This window comes from Lemur catta, chromosome 7 (genome assembly GCF_020740605.2).
Source record: "Lemur catta isolate mLemCat1 chromosome 7, mLemCat1.pri, whole genome shotgun sequence".
NCBI lineage: Eukaryota > Metazoa > Chordata > Mammalia > Primates > Lemuridae > Lemur > Lemur catta.
This window is the reverse complement of record NC_059134.1, coordinates 28,804,105-28,822,231: the sequence shown is the minus strand read 5'-3', so window position 1 is coordinate 28,822,231 and position 18,127 is coordinate 28,804,105.

The following is an 18,127-nucleotide window of genomic DNA, read 5'->3' as shown; positions in this document are numbered from 1 at the left end:
TGGCTGCAGCTGAGGAGATGGTGGTGAACATGGCGATGGAGGCAGGGGCAACCAAGGAGATGGTGGCAGATGTGATGGCAATAGACCTGATGGCTGCTGAGGCACAAGTGTGTCAGAGATAGGGCAGCCTAAGTGACAGGTGGTGTGACATGGCATCTCCTTTGGTGAATCCAATGGTGATAGAGGCCGAAGAGGCCTTATTGGTGAGGGAAGGCAGCAGCTTCTGGTGAAAACGACATGACAAAGCTAATGTGGCCACAGTAACTGGAGTTGGGAGGTACATGAGTTTTTTGCAGTAATCAATGAGATCTTCTCCAATAACCCAAGGGGAACATAGTGGCAAGTAGAGAGAAAGCCACTGGCGATCTACAGGTATAGATAGTTGTTTCTCATGGTTTTGAATTGTGGACTGAGCTCTATACATACTTCAGGGGAAATAGTCTGGTTAACGCCGAGGTGTTTACAGGTAAATGACCTCTTCTGTGGCCCAGGGAAACTGGAAAATGGACAAAAACTAGTAACAAATTGCCATAAATAAGAACCACAGATCTATGTCACGTCAGCACGAGAGCTCCAGCCTTTGGGTTCTCTTTCTTGGCTAGTCTGAAGGGCAGTTCCCCATCCTGAATTCCAACGGGTGTCATTGGAGTTGCTGTCCGCTTAAGGCTAGGCATAAAGAGCTAACTAGAGAGACCATTGATGAGGAGTGAGGACTCTGCAGGCAGGGCCTGCAGGCTCAGGAGGGGCTAGTATCTTCTAAGTTCTCCCACATACACAAAAAAGCATCTTGCCTGAATATTCATGAAACTGAAAATTAGTTCAATTTAGAACAGAAAGACTTTGGCTCTTACTACATAAATAAGTGTCTAAACTACACATAATAAAACACAATAAAATGATACTTTACCACACACCCAATAGGATGGCTATTATTAAATAAAACCCCAAGTTTTGGCAAAGATATGGAAAAATTAGAACTCTGTGTACTGTTGATGGGAATGTAAAATAACAATTGGCATGGAAAACAGTATGGTGATTCCTCAAAAAATTAAAAGTAGAATTACAATATGATCCAGCAATTCCATTCCTAGATAAATAATCAAATGAATTGAAAACAGAGTTTTAAAGAGGTATTCATACACCAATGCTCATAGCAGCATTAGTCACAATAGCAAATAAGTGTAAGAAACCCAAGTGTCTACCTGTGAATGAATGGATAAACTAAACGTGGTATATACATACAATAGAATATATTCAGCCTTAAAAAGGAAGGAAATCCTGTTATATGCTACAACATAGATGAACCTTGAGGGCATTATGCTATGTGAAATAAACCAGTCATAAAAAGACAAATACTGTATGACTCCACTTATATGAGCTATCTAGAGTAGTCGAATTCATAGAGACAGAAAGTAGAATGGTGATTGCCAGAGGCTAGGGGAATGGGAATGGAAAGTTATTCTTTACTGGGTATAGAATTTCAGTTTTGGAAGATGAAAACGTTCCGAAGATTGGTTACACAACAATGCGAATATACTTAACACTACTGGGCTATACACTTAAAAATGGTTAGGACAGTAAATTTCATGCTATGTATACATTTACCACAATTAAAAACAAAAATTTGAAAAGATAATATCATGAATAATTTATTAAATATGAGATAGGGTGTGTTCATGAGTGTATTTGTGGTCACATTTATGTTGCATACCTTGGGTATCAAGTTGATTATGTGAGCAATTTCTCACACCTGCATGGTAAGCTGACTCTCATAGAGTAAAATGTCCTCACAGCACTACAAAACTTACCTGTATTAGTTATCTATTCATGTATAAACAAATTACCCCAAAATTTAGAGGCTGAAAACCACAAAATATTATCATCACAGTTTCTGTGGGTCAGAAATTTGGGAGTGCCTTACTTGGGTGGTTCTGGCTCAGGGTCTCTCATGAGACTGCAGTCAAGGTTCCTGCAGGGGCTGCAGTCATCTGAAGGCTTGACTGAGGCTGGAGGATCTGCTTCCAAGGTGACTCACTCACATAGTTGGCAAGTTGGTGCTGGTTCTTGGCTGGAGGGCTCAGTTCCTTCTCATGTGAACCTCTCCACAGGCTTCTTGAGTGTCCTGGTGCCATGGTGGCTGGCTTCCCTCAGAGTGAGTGGTCCAAAGAGCAAGTGATGGATGTGGAAATGCCTTCCATGTCTTGAGCATGGGAAGCCACACATTGTCCCTTCTATCATATTCTATTTTTAGAAAAGATGAAGTCCAGCCCACATTGGAGGGAAGGGGAATTAAGCTCCACCTTTGAGGAGTGCCAAAGAATTTGAGGACATATTTTAAAGCCACTACAATACTTATTATAAAACACTATTTCCTCGTATCTATTCTGGATGTAATTGTTTTTGTCTTCAAAGTGGACACATTTTCTTTCTTGGTCCCAGGTTTATTATCTAACTCTATGTTTTACGAAAAGAGTAACAATAAAAATATTAATTATTGTATGCTAGTGGATGATCACCCAATCACCTTCACATCTAACTGTAATGTAGGATTGTTTTGTCATTTGTCCTGGTCAGTCTGAATTATTGAATTTAACAATGTGATATCAAAAGCTGATTTTGACATTGTTATAGTTTACTTTGTAACAAACCATAAAAGTGGGATAAATATGGTCATACGCTGCATAACAACATTTTGGCAACAGACTGCATATACAACAGTGGTCTTATAAGATTATAATTGGAGCTGAAAAATTCCTATTGCCTGGTCACATTGTAGCCATCATAACACCATAGCACAACACATTACTAATGTATTTGTGGTGCTGCTATTGTAAACAAACCTACTGCTCTTGCAATGTGTGTGTCTTAGTTTTTAACAAAAATTTTAAAAAGTAAAAAAATTAAAAAATTTTAAAATAGAAAAAAGCTTATAGAATAAGCATATAAAGAAAGAAAATATTTTTGTACAGTTGTACAATGTGTGTTTTAAAGTGTTTAAAGCTAAGTGTTATTACAAAAGAGTCCAAAAGTTAAAAAAAATTGAAAAGGTTTATAAAGTAAAAATGTTTCAGTAAGCTAAGGTTAATTTATTATTGAAGAAAGAAAATTGTTTTTATAAATGTTGTGTAGCCTAAGTATATAGTGTTTATAAAGTCTGCAGTAGTGTACAGTAATGTCCTAGGCCTTCACACTCACTCATCACTCACTTACTGACTCACCCACAGCAACTTCCACTCCTATTAGCTCCATTCATGGTAAGTGCCCTAGACAGGTGTTCTGGTTTTTTTTTTGTTGTTTTTTTGTTTTTTCGTCTTTTTTGAGACAGTCTTCCTCTGTTACTTGTCATCATAGCTTACTGCAACCTCAAACTCCCTGGCTCAAGTAGTGCTCTGCCTGCCTCAGCCTCCTTAGCAGCTAGGATTACAGATGCACACCACCATATCTGGCTAATTTTTTGTCAAGATGGTGCCTCACTATGGTGCTCAGGCTGGTCTTGGACTCCTGGCCTCACGTAACCTCCTGCCTCAGCCTCCCACAGCGCTAGGATTACAGGTGTGAGCCACCATGCCCAGCCTGTGGTGTTCAATTTTAAAATCTTTTATGCTGTATTTTTTACTGTATCTTTTCTTTGTTTAGATAGATTTAGATATACAAATACTTTACCATTGCATTGTAATTGCCTACAGTATTCAGTATAGTAGCATGCTGTATAGGTTTGTAGCCTAGGAACAATAGGCTATACTATATAGCCTAGGTGTGTAGTAGGCTGTACCATCTAGTTTGTGTAAGTGCACTCTATGATGTTTGTACAATGATGAAATTGCCTAAGGACACATTTCTTTTTTCTTTTTTTTTTTGCAACAGAGTCTTGCTCTGTCGCTCTGGGTAGAGTGCAGTGGTGTCATTGTAGCTCACTACAACCTCAAACTCCTGAGCTCAGTGATCCTCCTGTCTCCACCTCCCAAGTAGCTGGGACTACGGGCACACCCACAATGCCCAGCTAATTTTTCTATTTTAGTAGAGATGCGAGGTCTCGCTCTTACTCAGGCTGGTCTCGAACTCCTAAGCTCAAGCAATCCTCCTAGAGTGCTAGGATTACAGGTGTGAGCCACTACGCCCAACTAGGACACAGTTCTTAAAAAGTATCCCAGTTATTAAGCAATGCGTGACTGTATAAGAATATGTTTATTTTTTTAAAGTACCAGTTATCAATTTATTGTCTCTTAGTGCCAAATCTATCCTTCTTTGCCCTGTTTCTGTAGACTATCTCTGCTCCATCCACCTCTTCCAGCAATGGTGAGCCACTTCTACAGACCAGCCCTGGCCCGGACCCTGTGGCAAGGTTCTTTGTCACGGGCAGGGTGGGTATTTCTGTAGTAGCCATGTGTTCCTTGAACAGGTATAAATCTCAGCCTGGGGTGGCTGGATTTAGGACTTCTCCTAAGTCCCTTGTTCCTTCATTGTTCAATCTTTCTCAGTCTACAGGTAGTAGCTTCTTTTTCGTACTTGCTACTTATGGACCCTTAAAAGTCCCTTTTAGTAGTTAACTACCCTTAATAGTTAAAAACAATTTATTTTGATAGATTTCTCTTGTTCAGGTTACTGGTGTGATTTCTGCCTCCTGCCTGCCGTTATAGACCCTGACTGCTATAGAGTTGGTACCTGAAATTGTCCCAGGAGATAGAATGTAACAGATTGGTTTGGGGGATTGGGTAAAATGCTGAGCTTTTTGCCAATGGGAATTAGATGCCAGAAACCCATGCGTGCAGCCACATTGCAATTATCGCTTATGGTTAATTGCAATTAAATGCCAACTAAGTAAGTGTTGTGGGAGCCCGTACAGCTGCTGCACTTGACCACTATAGACTCTTCCAAGTACACTGGAGCACTTACAGAAAGACAGTGACAAGCCCAAGTCCTCTAACTACTGTATAAAATTATGGTTTTAGAATCACATAACTTCTATAGCAGCCTTAAAATAATCTCATTTCTTATAGCCACAGCCTGCTGTTGTTGAAAATCAAACACAAACTTAGGCTGCATGATTATATCAGTTGGATTCACAGTCCCACTAAGTATTTCATGTGAAAGTTAGGGCATTGACTGGAAAATAATGGCTCCCTAAAACCTGAGGTGAGAGCATCTGGTTGGACTCAGATTAGACTGAGAATCTCAGACCCCTGAGACCGTCTAAGCCTCCCTTACCAGTAGAAGTAGCTTTCCCTCTTATGTTTGAGATTACTAGCCTTCCTGTGATAATCTCAGAGGGGATGTTCTTTCTTCTCAAGATCCACCACAATCACCCTCTGTTTCCAGTAGATCCCTAACTGCAGTTGAATCTCAGCATGCTTTAGAGGGCCAGAACAACTATAGGAGGTGATAGGTTACGCTCCAAAAGAATTATAAGGTTTTGTGAATGTAGATCAAGCAGAAACTGAGGAATATGTACAAAAATGGATTCTAAACATATTAGACCAAGGAGAGAAGAATATCAAAATGGGTTAAATGAAATGATACTGGTGCACTTACTAGAGATTTTAGATTGAATGTGTAGGTTCATGCAGCTGTAGGTGCCTCTAATAGCATACTTGATGGATTTACTGAAACTTGGAGTGACTGATGGTCTACGTCAGTGAGGTTGATGCCACAGCTGCCTTAGCATCATGTGGAGGAGGGCACCTAAAGGCGTAGGAAGATAGGAAGTTTGGAATGTGCAACCTGCATGCCTACCTTTCAACTACACCCCCTTTAAGTCTTGACCTACTTCCAGGGGTACCTGCATCCCAGTTTGAAGGCTGCTGTTGTAGAGATTATTTCAAGAAATTTGAGGAAGGAATAAGATAAGACAGTAACTTAAGAGGGATGCAAGGTCAAGAGAGGTTTTTTGTTGTTGTTTTTGCTTTAAACCAATAGACTCAAATATGTTAAAGAGCTGGGTAGAAGTCAATTGAGAGGGAAGATGAAAATCTAGGCAGGAGAATATATATTAATATGTATATGTATACACTACAGTAAATGTCTAAAAATATGGTCCAGAGGATCCTATATGAATGTGGCAGGATTATACCTTTAGGAATTAATCTGTTGTTTTCTGTTTTTTCCCCTCTTCCATTCCATTCTCTCACTAGTATTGGGAGGACTCTTTATTTTGTGTGTGTTTATTATGAGACCTGTATGTGTGACTTTGGCCTCATAGACACCTCTCAATATATATATATTATATATTTGTAAATTATATATTTGTAAATATTGTACCATTACAAATAAGGTCTATAAGGAGCTATATACATTCTACCTCAAATTTATTGCAAACAAATGAATCTGCCATCTGCCAAAGAATTGAGGAACACAGACGCTGATTATGAGAGACCATTGGCTTTCCCTTAGTTGCACCATTGCATGTCCTTCATATTGTGTTTCTTGGTGGCAGTTCAAAAAACAAGTGTCATAAATTTGGAAATTTGCTAAATGTATAACAGTAAATTCTTAGGCTTTCAGGACTCTTGAAAGGCTTTTAGTCTGTTTAACTGACTTTTAGTTTAATGCTTAGGCCATTTTAATGGAATTTGGTACCAACTTATATAGGTTACAAATGAGGGTTTAATCAATACAGACCATCAAAAACCACATGTTTTGAATCATTTTTACATTCAGTTAGTGGCAGTAGTAATAACATGCAATCCAAAAGGGTTATAAACTTTGAAATTTATGTAAATACTTGAATATAAATATCATGAACACATATACAGGTGTGAAAATATTAAAGAAGTTTTCCTAATGAGGAAAAATAGTCAACTTTTCATTAAGCCATTTAAATATATGTTTACATTGAAAAAAAGAAATTTTGATATTAATTCTTATTTTCTATGGACCCTCACATAGAGTCTCTTTGATGATGTAATGGTTTTTTAAAATACAATTTTAGGAAATTTTCATTACCTCTAGAAAGACACAGACTGTTCTCTACTTGAATCTATATAAAGAAATGCAGAGCTCTGGCATAAATGAAAGTAAATATAATTTTTTTCTTATTTTTAACTACTCTAAAATATAACTGATTATCTAAAACAAAAATCAATTGTATCAGTGTATTTTGTTTTTATAGCATATGTAAAAGTAAAATATATGGTAACTATAGCATAAAAGATGAAAGGGTAGAATCAAAAATATACTGTTGTAAGGCCCTTTACACAACACATGAAGTGGTATAATATTATTTGAAGGTGGACTGTGATGGATTAAAGATGTATATTTTAAACCCTAAGGTAAACACTAAAAATTTTTGAAAATGAGGCATAAATAGTAAGTCAATAGTTAAGATAAAATGGACTCATAAAAAATACTTGATGCAAGGGAACACAGAAATAGAGGGAAAAAGAACCAAAGAATAGATGGAACAAACAGGAAACAGTTACAAAATGGTAGTCTTTAACCCAACCATATCAATAATTTGTAAAAATAGTCTAAATATCCCAATTAAATGATAGAAATTATCATTCAGATAAAACAGCAAGATTGGATTAAAAAAGACCAAGAATATACTGTCTATAAGAAACTCATTTCAAATATAAAGATATAAACTGGTTAAAAAATTAAATCCAGCCTATCTTCTATTTATTAACATAGACAAAAAGTCTAATATCAGGTATTATTGCCATCTATTCTCCACCCACAATTAGATTGCACAAAAATATAAGAGCTTTCAAGCAAAAGGGTGTGTATGTGGGGGGCTGGGTTTTAGTCTCTGCAGTTGCCAGAGTTTCACTTGCTCCTTCCATGGCCATTTTCAATTGCTCCTCATTTGTCTTTGAGCATTACTGCACTGGACAGGTAGAGAGATGCCTTTTACAATGATCTCTTCCTCTGACCTCAGACTCAGCTTCAAGGAACCCTACCGTTACTCCCAGGGATGCAGCACTGTGGACACAGGTAATACTCATCTGAGGTCCTGCCCTCTCTGAAGCACTGTGTGGAAGCCACTCACAGCCCTACTATTTGTAGAATTTAATAGTTCCACACCCTCCCAGTCTTGAAACTCTGCAATAATTCAGCTCTACCCTCCTCTTAGCCTCTATTAAAAAATAAAAGCGTTTAAATTCTTCCGTGGTGATCAAGAAGCCCCAGCCTTTAGCTTACAAAGCTCTGGCTTTTCTCTTTAAAGGAGGCTAAGGAAGCACCTGTGCCTTCACCTGCAAATAACAGAAATTAGACTTGCATTCACCTGCAAGTAACAGAAAACCACCTATAGCCCCTTGGCCATATTGAGGTTTATGTTTGTCACTTTACAAGAAGTCTGTCTGTAGATGGTTGCTGGCCTTGGTTCTCCAACTTGGTGATCTCAGGGTCCCTGTATCTGTGCTTCTCCTGACTTTTCTCTCGTGGTTACAAGATGACATTGCAAATCCAGCCATCAGTTCTGCATCCAACAGAGAAAGAAGGGGATAGAGGGAAATAACAACATCAGCCTTATCTGTTTTATTTTTTCAGGGAAGCAGAAAATTTTTCTGAATCCCCTTTCCCTTAATCAGCAGGACTAGTGATATCCCATGGGCTAGAACTGGGTCCCAGGCCTATCTCCAGATGCAAGGAAAAAATGGAAAAGCAAGTATTCTGCTTTTCAGACTGTATAGTGGTAGGCATAAATGAAAAAGAGGTTTAGGAATGGCTTTTGAGTAGCCATTCAACATTATCTTCCATAATTTCTCAGTCTTTCCTGATGAATAGAAAATAAGGCAGAATTAATTTCTCAAACACAATATGCTGGTACTTGGGTCAGAGCAGCTTATTATATAACTATGACGTCCAGGCACTTCAGATAAGGACCACTATACTCCAGTAGGTCACAGAAAAGAAAGAGAGGAACAAGTTGCACATCAGAAATACAGGAAAAGTAGCCAGAGGACAAGAAGTATTAGAAGAGACAAGAGTGAAATGTGGAAGAATCACAAAGACTTTTGACATAGAGAAGCATAAACAAAGCAACAGCCTGATGGTCCAGAGCCCATAAGTTCCAATTCAGGACTACAAAGGGAAGAAACTTTAGAGGCTATGCCCTAGCCAGGGGCACCACATTTGTGAACACAACCAAGAGCATCCTCTGTAGCCTGCCTGTACCTAGTGGGGCAGGATTTGAGGAATTCTGAGGGCCGAGTCTATGGATACCTCTTTCTGTTATTTTGGTCTTACCGCATGCCTGGACTAGAGTGGGAAAAAAGTTAGGTAATTAAATCTGATGTATCAATAAAGTTGTATTTGACAGATATAGTTTCTTTATAATTTTGAAGAAAAATATACTTTACATAAATAAAAGCTATCTGGTAGTTGAAAGGTCACTGAGAACAAAAGCACAGAGACCAGAGAAATGGAGATAAATTTTTTACTAAATTTCATATTCCAATTCCATAAATTCCAATTCTTTTTATGCTATTAATTAAATTCCTTTTAGTCACATAGGCTGAAATCATTAGGAATTGTACTTGTGTGTGTGTACATGTGAATGCGTACATATATCCACCCAACAAAACCTTTCTTGTCCGCTTTTCTCTCACCAAAGTATGTATTCATTCAACAAAGCATTGACTCTTTCCTCCTATAACTTTCCTACCTTACACTGCAGACTTTAAGGGAATCATGATCAGAATTACAGGTGGCGGTTAGGGTTGAGGAGATATGCAGGAAAATGTATCTACTCTGGATAGATATGCAGACATTTCTTTTTTTCTCCTATTCAGGTCCTGGAAGCAGAGATCAGTAATAAATTAGGAAGATCAATTACATGTCTAGTTCCACCACTATCATGCTGAGTATATCACAAGACTTCTCTGTTTCATTGCCTTTTTACTAAGACAAAACTCGTATTATTCCTTTCTTTTTCCTTCTCCTTTCATCTTCCTTGTCCAACTACCTAACAGATCTGTTACACAGATAAATGAGATATTGCTGGTCACATTTCTCTGGGAAAAAGTAAAACCAAACTATACATGAAAAAACATTTTTCTTCAATAGAGCTTTTATGCCCACCACCAATGGGTCAACTCAGAAGGAGGGGTTTGCAACTGTCTTGGAACTCTGCTATCTACATTTGTGTGGCTAGCCTTTTCTTTCATGAAAGTTTACCAGAATGTATATTTGCTTCCTTCACTGCCTTTAATGATACCAATCTAAGTTAATTCCATGTATGATTATCTTATTGTAATTTGCCTTCATACTATCATCACATTTATTTATGCAACTTATATTTGATGAGTACCTACAATGTACCAGGTACTCATTGTTCTAGGCATTGAGGGCACAACAATGAATAAGAAAAAGCTCCTGTGCTCTTGAAACTTACTTACATCCTAATAGAAGAGACATGCAATAAACAAATAAATACATACACATGCGTGCACACACACAGACACACAACGTCAGGGGCAATAAGAACTCAAAAGGAAATAAAGCAGGCCAAGAGGATAGAGAGAAAGAGTTGGGGAGGGAGACCTGTTTTAGATTGGGTCGTAAGAGAAGTCCTCTCTGAAAAGTTGACATTTGAACAGACATGTATGAACTGAAGAAGAGAGCCATGATGATCTAGGTGAGCAACATTCTAGGTGGAGGGACACAAATGCCAAGGTTCCAATGTGGGTATGTACAGAAAAAAACCCCTGGTAAGAAGAGTGGGAGGGAAGGTGAGCAGAGAGGCAGACAAGACTAGATCCCATAGAGCCTTATAAGCCATGGTAAGGATTTTACTCTAAGTATCATGGGAAGCCACTGAAAAGATACAAACAAGGAAATGATGATCTGACTTATGAAGCTCTCAGATGTATGGGGAATAAAACAAAAGAATGGAATCAAAGAGATCAGTTGGGAATCTACTGGAAAGATCCAGATGATAGAAAATGGTGTCTTGAACTAAGGTAGTAATGAAGGTGGTGGGAGATGGTGAAATTTTGATATAGGTTGAAAGTAAATCCAATAAGATGTCCTGGTAAGTTGAACATGGGCTACGAAAGAAAGAATAGTTATGGACAATTCCAAAATTTTTGGCCTGATTAAATGAATTAGTAGAGATGCCATTTAAGAAAATATAGAACACTAGGAGAGAAGTAGATTTGTGATGAGTGGAGAAGGGAGTCAGAGTTCAGTTTGGGACGTGTTTAGTCGAGATGCCTATTGGCTATCCAAGAGGGGATGTTGAGTAGGCAGACAGGCATAGTCAAATTTAGAAAAACGGCTAGGCTGAAAATATAAATTTAGGAGTCATAAGCATTTAAAACCATGGAATTGGAAGTCAATGGAAGAAATGTTTAGAAAAGGAGGGTGTGATCAATTATATCGAATGCTTTTGAGAGACAAAGATTGAACAAAAACTGGCCAGTGAATTCACCCATATAAAAGTCAGTCATGACCTTGACAAGAATAGATTCAGGAGAGTATTGGGATAAAAACCCTCAGAGTTTTGATTAGGCATTTATTATATGAAGATCTGTTTTTTATCAATCTCCCCAGCAGATTTGTAAATTTTATGAAAGTAAGGATGATGTCTCTTTTAGTCACCGTTTTCTCTCCATTTTTTGGCTCAGTGCCTCACACTAAGTAAATTCTCAGTTGATTTTGTGGAATATTCCATTCTGCTTAGAGTATTTCAAAGGAATTGATTGCAAAGATTTCCCTTGAAGTTGTAGAGTAAGGATTTTGTGGTGCTATTAAGGGAATGGGAAAGTGACTTCAAAAAGTCGTCAAAGGACCACTCTTTGATTTTGATACTTATTTACCTTCTAAGTTTCAAATGGTGAAAGTGTTTCAAGACAATGTAAACATATACAAGAAACACCTGATATTTGGTAACATGGGATTTAGAAATATATGCATGTTATAACCAGTACTTGGTATGTAAAGAATTAACTTTGACAGAAAGCATAAGAAGGAAATAAAACGTCCCCCTAGGTTATTTTCTTGAGAGAGGAAACTGAAACATTTTAGTGTTTAGAGAGCTGGTCCTGTACCTTTGAGCACATTTCCTGTGCATGCTCACTCAGTTAGGCAATAGTATTGATTTTAGGAAAGAGATAAGATCTAAGACTATCCTTTTCTTCATATTAGCTCAGGTCTTCCCTTTGCCTAACTTCCTGGAAGCAAATTAAATATCATGAAAAACCTGGCAATTTTTTTTTCTCAAATCACTAAGGAACATTTGGTAAATTACTACCTTAGTGCATAAAATAGCCTCTACTATCCCAAAAGCTTTCATATAGCTTTCCAATGATACCTACTTTGCTTTGAGTATATGGATTGAAAATATGGCTCAATGAGTAACTACACAGAGCGGGAAGTTAGATGGGAGTAGCCACATGCCCAGTGGAATCATAATTAAAATTAGACAGGCCAACCAGATACAGAGATGACTGGAATATGCCCAGGAGGATATAGGGACTGTTTGGAAAGGTCAAAAGACTCCTGTCATATTAAATATACTCCTGACAATGATTGAGGATAAAAATGGGCTTCCTGGAAAAAAAAATACCATTGAAGAAAAAGAAGGAAAATGAAAATTTCCCAGAATTTCATATGCTGGTAATATGCAGCATGTTTATCAAGCAAATTATCATACCGAGGAAAAATGTTAGGGAAGGAAGAAGAACTTGGCCTGTGAGGGACTGAAATTTGTAACAAAAATGTAAACCAAAACATATAGCCATAGTACTGAACTCCTGCCAGTCTTATCACTGAAGCTGCCCAACCCTGAAAACTGCAGCAAAGACTACTGATGTGTGCTTGTGCACCTTCCTCTTGTCCTTTGAACAGAAAAGGGAGAGGACAGTCACATGACCAGAGCCGAAGGTAGAAACGGGCTGATTCATTATTACTTTGATCTTTTTGGACCCACAGGCCTGGAAGCTGATCTGACCTTTCTCCCCCCTTAAATACTGAGTCTGAAAAAATCATTACATTTTACGTGTTCCAGAGAATAGAATTAGACCTGGCTCCTTCTAAGTACTTGTGGCTATAAGTTTTAGTTATTTAGGGTAAGGTAAACCTAGAGGAGTATTTGTTCTATTTAAAGTCTATGGACTCTGTGCTTTCTTGTCCGTCCACCATCTGCCTTGGGATGATACTGTAAGGTCCTCACCAGATGCCAGTGCCTTGATATTGGACTTTCCAGCCTTCAGAACTGTGAGATATAGAATTCTCTTTTTTATAAATTAAAAAAAAAATCTATGGCTGAACGTTTACCCATTCTCAACCTTACTGCTGCCTCTAACACCGGCAATTCATTAGTTTAGCCCACAAACATCATTGAGCACCTGCTATGTGCTAGTCACTGTGCCAAGCCTTGGGGTTTTAAAGGTAAATTTGCTAAGCAGAGACAAACATGTAAACCTATGATGCCAATAAATTATTTTAGGTACTCTGATGGAAGTAAGGAGGAAGTGCTCAGTTCTGTCCGGCATATACAGATGGGGGAAGCTTCAGAGAGGACGGCTAGGCTGAACCTCAAATGGCAGCAGGTGAGCAGCCATGGAAGAGAGGGCAGAGGAAGAGCTCGAGGTACAAGTTTACGGAGGTGGGAAACACCTGGTGAATTGAGGCACTATAGCCAGTGAAGTATCCTAGAGCAGAAAGAGAGGGAGTTCCAAGGACCAGGAGGCAGGAATGAGGGAAGTTGAATGCAGAACAAGATAAAAAACAGCAGATGATATAAACTTCTCTGCAGAGCTACTGGTAAGTAAGAAGATATATCTTCTTCTCTGAAATGTGAACAGATCTTGTGCTTAAAATGGGGCTATATTGACAAGTTAAAATTAGTCGGTCTCCTTCCTGGGATTCATAAGCCAAAATACATTTATACTGTCTTTGAAACAACAAAAATGATTCCTTGCTCTCAACTTGGTCTTTAGCTGGTTGGGGTTCTTAACTTGTTGAGGTGACCTAAACTTTCATTTCCGAGGGATCTGAGCCCTCCATGGTCCTGCCTGTGTCGTGTTACTAACATCCTGTACTGACTTTAACACTGGCCGTGGAGTATGAGGAGATGCTCTTTGCCCCTATTATGCTGAAATAACTCTTTCTTCTTTATAGTCAGAATTAATCATCCAGACTACACTCGAACTTTCTTTTCTGTTTGCCAAGAACTGGCAAAGTAAGAGTTTCACTTTCCTGTTCAGTGGAATCTTTAATGTGTCTGTTGACTGAAACATTTTTCCCTTGAATTCTAAATCGTAATGTTGTTTCTCCTTCCAGGAAGGTGGACAATGAGATGTACGTCTTAGAGTTCTGCCTCCAGGAGGATTTTCCTTCTCCATTGTCCTTCAAGGCCATCCCTAAGTGGGTGGAACTTGCATCAGTCATCCTAATTGTACTAATATCTGTATACTGGGGAACAGTCATCTAAAAACCAACCTTGAACATTTTCTTCCTTAATCAGCAAGTCACAGGGAGTTTCCCACAAGGCCATATGTGTGGGCTGGGGGAGGACTTGTCTCCAGCTCCCAAAGTAGGAGGCAGTGTACTCTGTTACAACAAATCACTCATGGTAGGGAATCCCTCCTTAGAGGTGAGGAATATGATGCTGGGAATGCCAAGTGTGAGGCTTCAAGTCCTCCTCCACTTAAAATTGTAAAAGTACTCACTTAAAAATTTTTAGTACTTTATGGTTTCTTAAAAATTTAAAATCTTTATTCCATCTGGAAGTTCAAGGTAGGGATCCAATTTTATTCTTTTTCCAAGTGACTAGGCAGTTGTCTGAATAACACATTTCTTTCTCCACTTTATTATATAATCCAGTATGATTCATATTAGGATCTGCTTCTGTACTCAACATTGTGTTTTATTGATCATCTGCCTATTTCTGTAGCAGTAGATCAGCAGTAAATACTGCAGTTTAAATAACTGGCAAAGACCTCTCTAATATTCTTCTGTATTAGGGTCTTCTTGGCTATTTTTGCATATTTTTATTTTCCCAGACAAACTTTAACATTTTTTGCCAAGTTCCATTAGAATTTTTATTGGGCTGTAATGAATTTATAGGTTAGTTTTAGGGAAAACTGACATATTTACAATGTATACCTTCCAAGCCAAGAATATGACATGTCTCTTTATTTATATAAGTGTTCTTTCTTGATCAACACTGATTCTTAGTGATATGAACTACTTTCTTCTCAAGAGACATTGTTGTTACCAATCCTGCTGTGAGAAGCAAGTTCCACAAAATGTAATCATTTCATTTTGGGTTACCAAGGTTTTTTGACAGTTAACATAAACATATAGTATATTGTTGAAAACTGTGTTGTGATGATTAACTCTCTAAGATTCCCAGGTTGAAATTTTTTTTGAATTGATTATACAGGGATTGTCAGTTGAAAAATCTACTTGGAAAACTTAAAACATCCAGAAATCACAAATGTGTATAATTTGCCTATGTAAGATGTCATTTGTTGAGAAATTGTGTCATTATTCCTGAGCAAGAATGGAGGTTATAATGTTATCTTGACCATATATTTGTAGCACATCTGAGAATTGTTTGCATAAATGCACTGGCTAGGAGCCACAACTGCTGGCCCAAAGCCCATTCTAATATTGACAAGACAATAAAGAAGAATGCCACATGCCAAGTTATTTAACAAAGCTTGCCAAGAAGTTCACCGTGCCTGCTTTCCTTTTCCATTGTGTACCCAGTGCCTAACACAATGCCTGGCATTTGGTTGGTGCTTGACTATTTATTAAGAGAATGAATAGGCTCATCAACAAGGATTTATATGCATGCTTTTTAAAGAAATTTTTTTTAGATGGGCTCTCACTGTGTTGCCCAGGCTGGTCTTGAGCTTCTAGGCCCAAGTAATCCTCCCACCTCAGCCTCCTGAATAACTGGGCTACAGGTGTGAGCCACTGCACCTGGCTATGTGAAAGCTCTTTAATGTAAAAACTTGAAGTGTATAATTTGCTTCCAGGCTAGTTGACTACTACCACCGTCTGCCTGAACAGCAATACCAACTTCTGGACTGGCAAATGAGACTATGAAGCCTTCCCTCTCTTAACTCACCAAATAACCTTCTGAAGGGTCTGCCTTTGTAGCTCAGTCAATTCCTCCCAGCCCACCTTCCATTCCAGTGGTGGATATTACCAAAGAGTGAGCTTTTTTTTTCTTCCCACCAGCCTTTGGTTGCCAAAGATCCTTTGTGCCTGATACCCAGCCAAGTCATAAAACCCTGAATAAGCACACTGACATCTTGTTGGCACTGGAATTAGTGACTACTATTAAATGTTATAATTTGAGTGTTGGAACCATCACTCTAATGAAAATTTTGCCCAGTCTCCTTTTCACGGTGGGCGGGCTGGTAGGTGTGCTGGTAGGCTAGACAGAGTCAACCACGGCCAGAATGAGGCAGCGAAAAACCTTTTAAGCCATGGTTACAGATATGAAGAGTTTATGAATTAGAATATTAGGTTAGAGAAAATGCACAGGGTGAAATAGAGGCCTGTGTACCCAGATAATCAAAGCAAGGAGAGTCTGCAACCAGTATTACGAGCTGGAGTAGAAAGCCAAGAGATTACAGACAAGAGAACACTGAATATAGCCAATGTAGCTACAGCCAAAAGCATAAATATGTTCTGTCATAGATCCATGGCATGGGCAGTCTGAATTTATTTAAATGTCCTGGGATGCAGCAGACATAATGGGGCATGATTGGCTAAAGAGGTAGGCGTAAGTGTTAGGAAGCTGTTGCACCTAAGTGAGAATTATTAAAGGAATAGGAGTCACAGTGGGAATGGAGAGGCCAGAAACAGATTTTAAATCCTTTCAGAAACAGAATTAGTATGAACAAATGGATGTATAGCCAAAAGTCATGAACGTGAACACTAGAGGTATTAGTTGAGGCAAAGAAGAAAATACAAATAGAAAAAATTCAAATGAAAGAATCTAATCTTTAAAGAGTGTGAAAATTTAGATAGTAGAAAAATCACTTTCATAGTTTCTCTTAAAAATTGACTGTTTAAAATACATTATAACTTTGTCCATGACAACTTTGTAAGAGTGACATCCTTTAGAATTACCTCCATTTTAACAGCCCTGGGAGTAATTGCAGCTTGGAGGCATAGCTGTTTAAAAGAACTTGGGGCTTTTAATCTCTATATTAGTCAGGCTTCACCAGACAAACAGAACCAATGGGATATATATAGAGAGAGAGATAAGAGGAGATGTGTTATGGGAACAGGCTCACACAGTTATGAAGGCTGAGTCCTACAATATGCATTCTGCAATCTAGAGAGCAAGGAAAGCCAGTGGTATAATTCCAGTCTGAGTCTCAAGCCTGAGAACCAGGAGCTACAGTGGCCCAGGGCAGCAGAAGATGGATGTCCCAGCTCACGCAGAGAGAGCAAATTTCCCCTTCCTCTGAATTTTTGTTCTATTTGGGCCTCCAACAGATTGGATGATGCCTGCTCACATTGCTGAGAGTGCATCTTAACTCAGTCTACTGAATTAAATGCTAATCTCTTCCAGAAGCATCCTCACAGACACACCCAGAAATAATGTTTTACCAGCTATCTGGGCATCCATCAGTTTAGTCAAGTTGACACATAACATAATAAATCACAATCTCCACATCCTGATGTTGGATTTCACTCATGTTTGCAATTTGACTGTTTTGGTGTAAGCCCAGCCCAACTCAATCTCTCTCTCTCTTTTACACACACACACACACACACACACACACACACACACACACACAATTTAAATGTGATTTCTGAGATTAAAATGGAAGAGATTTGTCTATCAGCAATACTTTTAGATACATGTAAGTAGATAAATACATAAATGTATAAATACTTCTGGAGCTAGTGAGCTGACCTCATTGGTAGGTCTGTTTCAGGGACTCTAAAATGACATGTAAAACCCTCTCTCCCTACTTCAATCCCTCTCTTCCTTCTTCTTCCCTCCCTTCTATCCTTCTTTCCTTCCTTCCTGATTCTTTCCTTCTTTCTATTCACCTTTTTTTCCAGCAAACATTTATGGAGTGCTAATGATGTGTCAACTCATGCTTGGCTCCAAGAGACTCAAAAATAAAAAAGACAGGGTCCCCTAATCTCTAGGATAGGGGGAGTCAAATTGGTAGGAGGCCCCTTAGAGAAAAATCAAGGATGC